At 34.9% G+C, this 6,742-nt stretch overlaps 1 long non-coding RNA gene across 1 annotated transcript; it reads right to left on the reverse strand.

Moving 5' to 3' along the window:
- Positions 1 to 314: 314 nt before the first annotated feature.
- LOC105550175 lies at positions 315 to 5,986 on the reverse strand. Its single transcript, XR_001007661.1, has 2 exons — positions 5,541 to 5,986; positions 315 to 390 (listed from the first exon to the last, which is right to left on the reverse strand). It is a non-coding gene; the product is annotated as an uncharacterized LOC105550175 (long non-coding RNA).
- Between the last annotated feature and the right edge of the window lie 756 nt (positions 5,987 to 6,742).

Consider the following 6,742-nt stretch of genomic DNA (forward strand, 5'->3'; position numbering starts at 1 on the left):
CAGGTCAATGTCATGATGGATTTTTCTCTTAAACTTTTAACCAGCTTGTTGTTTGAATCATGAAACAAAGTGAGTTCATACATTGTAATTAATATATTATTTAAAGACTGTAAATTCTCCCACAAACTCAATTTTCTTCTAATATTGTTCTTAAAACATCATTTTGCATATTTTATAGCATTTTCAAGTCTGGATTTTGTGTATTACATTCTAGTGTTGCCATTTAACATGTGTGTCTGTGTCTTATATTTCCTATAAACTGGATATACAGGCTTGATAAGAATAATACTGGGCTTTTTTTTTTTTTTTTTTGGCTGAACTTCTTCAGTAGTACTCTTGTACATTTGTCTTCAGTGTCACAAAATGTATAGTTGTCTCTCCTTTCACGACCTACGGAAAGAAAAATAAAAGTTGATTCCCCCTATTCCCATTATTTTTAAAAGCTTGAATAATGGTAATATTTTATTATTCCTTCTTCATTTATTAGTTCGTAAATATCTATGAAGAAACTTTTTTAAATCACTAGTTGGTAACTAAAGGAATAGTAATTTTAATTTTATATACTATTTTCCAAAACAATGAGAATTAGTTTCCTGAAATTACCCTATGAGGGGTTTTTTTTTTCTCCTGTTTTGATGGTTTTATTTAAATGAAAATAAAATGTGCACATAATGTGTCTACTGATTTTTTTTCTCTGCACAGTCTGGCATTGGGATTGGTGACTCTGATGGCCAGCTGCACTCTGAGCTGCTCTTTCTGTGATGGCTTTGTGGTTCTTGGCGGAAACATTGTAAGCAACCTCAGCAGATTAAGATTTATTGCACATCAGAGGCATTTCCAGCTCCTTGGCTTTGTGGACCGGGAACTTCTGGAAGCCACTGGGCAGCATGTGTTTTGTTTTCTGTTGCTTCCATATTTAGGGTATCTAGATCCAGCCCTTGAACTTCTACAAACCGTGTTGTCAATACTTCTGGGTTATCACCAGGTACGCTTATTTTTGACATATTGTCTGACTGGCACCAGATGAACTTCTTGGTCCTCTCTTTTTGACGATCTTGTGCAGGGTCTGAGTGCAGCCATGGTGCCAATTAGGAGATGGCTGCCACCTCTCTAGGCAGTGCTGAGATTTTCTTTTCTCTCTCTTTTTTTTTTTTTTTAACATTTATTTGAAGCTCAGGGGTACATGTGCAGGTCTGGTACATAGGTAAACTTGTGTTGTGGGGGTTTCTTGTAAAGATTATTTCATCACCCAGGTATTAAGCCTAATACCCATTAGTTATTTTTCCTTATCCTGTCTCTCCTCCTGCTCTCCACCCTCCTATGTGCCCCAGTGTGTGTTGTTCCCCTCCCTTTGTCCATGTGTTCTCATCATTAGCTCCCACTTATAAGTGACAACGTGCAATATTTTATTTTCAGTTCCTTCCTTAGTGTGCTGAGGATAAGGACTCCAGCTCCTTCCATGTCCCTGCAAAGGCCATGATCTTGTTATTTTTCATGGCTGCATAATATTCCATGTTGTACATGTACCACAGTTTCTTTATCCTTATATGTTTGTTTTGGAGTGCTAGTATGACTTCATGGATTTAAACATTTTATGTTTTTGAAACCATTACTTGTTCTCCAGATTTATGTTTAAATGTTTTCAACTTTGGCCTGTGATAAGCTATTCAATTTGGTTCCTGCATCCTTTTGACTGGACCCTTGTAAACGTCTATACATCTTATTTTAGATATGAAAGGATGTTCCAGGACAGTTTTGTACACTTCATGCTCATATCTAAAATATAAAAATTCTTGGTTTCTTTAGTGAGTAATGATATTTAAATGCTACAATATGGACTCTAGCAGTACTTATTGCTTTTGGGATGGTCAATGTTTCTAGAACTCCTTAATGCTAGAAATATATACTATGTTTTAAAATATGTTAAAAGTTCAAGTGTAAAATTAAATTTAAATTCAGAACCATAGGTGTAATCAGTATTTTTTTCTTTTCACACTATGTAGACTCCAACATTATTACTTTTTGCTAGCTCAGAAAAATAATTCCACAACACTACTAACAATGTAATACTGAAATTAGTTTAGACAACTCTGCTCCCATTTTTTGGGCAATCACAACAAAGACCCAAGTAAAATTATTGTATTTTAAAGTTACTTGAAGTAGTTTCCTTATTTGAGTCATTCTGTCAACTCAATATATTTGTTTAACTTTTCTTTTATAAAGAGGTTACTTTTGGGCCGGGCATGGTGGCTCACACCTGTTATCCCAGCACTTTGGGAGGCTGAGGTGGGTGGATCAATTTAGGTCAGGAGTTCGAGACCAGCCTGTCAACGTAGCAAAACTCCACCTCTACTAAAAATACAAAAATTAGCCAGACATGGTGGCACATGCCTGTAATCCCAGCTACTCAGGAGGCTGGGCTCAAAAACTGCTTAGACCCAGGAGGCAGAGGTTGCAATGAGCTGAGACTGCACCACTGCCCTTCAGCCTGGGTAACAGAGTGAGACTCTGTCTCAAAAAAAAAAATTAAAAAAAGAGAGAGATCACTTGGTTACTTTTATAAAATTTAATTAAACGAAAATCTTTGCAAAAATAATGTAAAGTTTTTAAGACAAATTTATATAATATAGCACATTCAAAAACTTTAAGTTATGGTAAAGACTTTTTATATTCACATTAAAATTTTCAAATGAATTTCTATTCAAATGGCTGTATAGATAATAAATATTAAGTGAAATGCAACAATAAACTGCTATCACCTCACTGATGACCCTTTTAAAGAACATATAATGCTCTTCAATGGGTCTTTTAAATGTGTGAAGTGGTTATTGTCACAATCCTTTCAAACCCACACTAATTCAATGAGGCAACTGATTTGTTTTATGCGACCACCAGAGCAGGCGCCAGAGAAAAGGCAAGTAGGCAAGGTAAAAAGAAACTTTATTAGCTAGCCAATGCGAAGGAAGAAAGGGCAAGGTTCACCGGTCTCCGGTGGTGGAGGCCGAGGAAGTCACTCCCGCGTTATTGGGCGAGGTTCCTAGGTCCGCATATGAGGAGGTGCCGAGGAAGTTCACGCCACGCGCCTGCTGGGAGCGGCTTTTCTGTCTAAGGCTTGGGAGTGGGAGGGCAATAGGCGGGACAGGGGTGTGTTGGGGGCGTTCTGTAGGTGCGGCCAGGTAAGTGTCAGTTTCCTCCATCTGAGGCCATGTTGCACCTGCGCAGTTGGTCTGTATTTTTCCCGGGCGTGGGCTGCATTTTCCCGCGTATGGGTAAGTTGGTGATGAAGAACCCGGAAATGCGCCATCTTAGTCATCTTTGTCCTCTCCCCGCATCCAGACAGCAACTTTATGCTTTACCAGGAAATTTCATTATTAGCTGCTGGCTAATATCTCCTCTTTATTTGATTATATCAAGGTTTAAATATCTATTTCAAATGCAACAGAATTTTCCATTGATATGTTAGAACTTTGTGTTTGCTACTTCTCCCTTGTGAATACTAGACTATTTTAAGCAAAAGTATAATTCTTTTTTTCTAGTAAAAAAAAAAATGTTATCTTGAGTACATATGGACACAAAAAAGGGAACAACAGCCACTGAGGCCTATTTGAGGGTAGTGGGAAGGAGGAGGAGGATGGAAAATCTACTATGCGATGGGTAGCATATCTGGGTGGCATAATAATCTGTACGCAAACCTCTGTGATGTGCCATTTACCTATATAACAAACCTGCACATGTAGCCTTGAACCTAAAGTTTATTGAAGTTGTCCTTTTTTAAAAAGAATATTTGTTTTGGATTTCTTGGGGCTATGTATCCTGGAAAAAATAATACTAATTTCTCTTGATATCTATAAAATACATTTTTGGTCTGAAAAGTAGATTAGACTTAACTTATGGACTGGATTATCATTTAAATTTTTTTTAAAAAGATCAATGTTTCAAAGTTCTAAGTAGTTTCAATTTATTTTTGAAATTGGAAACTTTTAAAAGTTGAATCTAGTTTTGGAGGGTATATAAAAAAATGCATATGCAGTGCTGGGACAGAGCTTCCCTTTCTCCAGAATTTTCCAATTTTCATCCTTGTACTACACTGTAATACTTAGCCATAATGTTAATTGAAAGGTAAGCAGCCTTAAAGACTCAAAATATATTAAACTATAAATTGTGGGTGAAAAGTATGCAGTATTTTGTTCTACCTTCCACATTTAGGCAAAAATAAATTGAAATCAAGAATAGAAATAATTTAATATCTCATGAGACAATTGCTTATTAGATTTAATAGAAAAATAACTGTCATGGTGGGACAGAAAGTCCAGAATTTCCAAAAATCTAGAAAATATCTAGGTTGTCTAGTCAACATGATTTAAAATGTTCTTCTAGACTAAGTCAATCTATTGGCAAATTAGAGATGAAGACTTAAATTAAGAACCAAAAAGTTAGATTGTAGTACTTATAATAATCACATTTTTAAAATAATAAGAAACAACCCCATGGAACATATCACAATATTACTTTACTATGCATCATTCATTATCAGTATATTTGCATAAAAGCAAATTCTATCAAGTCTTAGTTTGTAAGTCCTTATCCAAGGACGCATGTTTTTCTATCCAAATCTATAAGGCTGTAGAGCTGAATACCAGAGTCTTTAGGAAAAATTCACATAATATGAATAATTTTCTAAATAAATAAATATTGTATGTATAAATAATTTGTAGAAATAAAACTTTTGCTTTGATATGGTATGGCCTGGCTTGGTATCCTCACTCAAATCTCATCTTGAATTGTAATCCCAACATATTGGGGGAGGGACCTCATGGGAGGTGATTAAACCATGGGGGCAGTCCCCCCATGCTGTTCTCATGATAGTGAGTTCTTATGAGATCTGATGGTTTTACAAGGGGCTTTTCCCCCTTGGCTTGGCACTTTTCTCTCCTGCCACCTTATGAAGAAGGATGTGTTTGCCTCCCCTTCTGCCATCATTGTAAGTTTCCTGAGGTCTCCCCAGCCATGTGGAATTGTGCACCAATTAAACATCTTTCCTTTATAAATTACCGTCTTGGGTATTTCTTCATAGCAGGATGAGAACAAACTAATACATGCGTGTTTACTTATAGGATCATAAAACATCCAAAGCTGATGACTTGCAACCATTAAAGTTTTTAAACATAATTCCTTATTCTATTCAGTAAATGAAATATAGATAAAATAGTTATTTTATAGTAAAACATAATATCACACTAAAAAAAAAAGAATTTATTTGATATGTTTATTTGTATAAAGCCAAAAATGATCCAATTTTGTCACAAAGGCTGCAATGTAAAATTACTCTCTGTAAGATAATGATACAAAACAAACATCTGAATTCTATAATTTCTTTTTAAATTATTTTTGTAATTTGGAAACATAAGCTGGAATTATTATTTATTCAAATCTACATATTTATTTTTAAATAGGCTTTTAGATACTGAGAGACATAGATATCTTTTAGCTTACAAAAAAAAAAAAAAAAAAAACCTGATACTATAGACTAAGAACATGACCTTAATCAAGAAGTTTCACCACATGGTTCTCTGAAGAAGTCTGGATACTGAGGGATGACACGATCCCTGGGTTCTGCCTGTTCACCATCTCAAAGGGATCGGAGTTGGCATTTAGCTGAATGTGGAGCAAGAATAGACAGACTGCTATGCTGCTCTTCTGTTCAACAGCCTCATCACAAAGGACAGGTTCAACTTGGTGCAGGGTTTTGTGCTTGTCAGAATAGAATCCTACAAAAACATAGACAAATGTCATCATGAAAGCAGATATAGAACCTGTAACCTTCATAGAAAGGGCTTTGGAAAAAAATAAGTCACAGGTTACTGCCTTTTGACATCTCCCCACAAATTGGCCATGAAAGCTGTTTCCATGGTGATTTTACATCGAGCCATGACCTCTAATTCTCTCAGCTTTCCAGATGCATTTTTCCATTTACTATAACCTTCAAGATATGTTTTATTATGCATAATGCGATATTTGGTTGACAAGGTTTTATTAAACTCATTTTGATTATCCAAGTTTAAAAAATGGGGGCTAAAAATAGCATACTTGATTTCAGTGTTAAAAAAAAAAAAGAGAGACTAAAGAAATTCACCAATGATTGAGGCTTAGCTCATTCAAAATTGCTGTGAGACCTTGAAAATGTCATGTCACCTATCTGAAAGCAGGCTCCTGTTTCATTAACCATACCGTTTTTGTTTGTCTATAACATCTGTAGCAAGTCTTCTAAGCCAAACATCATAAAACGTTATAATATGAATAATTTCTTTTTACCATTACATGTTACATAAATGTCTGTTGATTTATTCCTTTGAATAATGGCAACTCACATTCTGAAATATTTGATAATGATAGTTGTCAAATAAATAGCAATTTTGACACTTGAATTAGAACAATGAAATAGGCCATAACACAGAAGAATACATTCATTGACTTAAACCATCATCATGTATTAATATGTCTGAGAAAGTTAAAAGCTAATCAAATGCAATTTTAATATCAAAGAATGTGCCTGATGTCAAAGCTAAAATAATAACGCAGTGAATAAAATAATCAAAAAGAAAATAAAACAACAATTAGATACTGCAAAATAGCACAGTTTCTGACAATGCAGAAATGATGACCTAGTCTAATCACTGTATTAAACCCAGAATAATACAGTTCAGAAAGTCATTTTATAGGGTTTTGCAGAGTAGATATTTGC

The sequence above is a fragment of the Mandrillus leucophaeus genome, unplaced genomic scaffold (assembly GCF_000951045.1).
Source record: "Mandrillus leucophaeus isolate KB7577 unplaced genomic scaffold, Mleu.le_1.0 Scaffold468, whole genome shotgun sequence".
In the NCBI taxonomy this organism is placed as follows: domain Eukaryota; kingdom Metazoa; phylum Chordata; class Mammalia; order Primates; family Cercopithecidae; genus Mandrillus; species Mandrillus leucophaeus.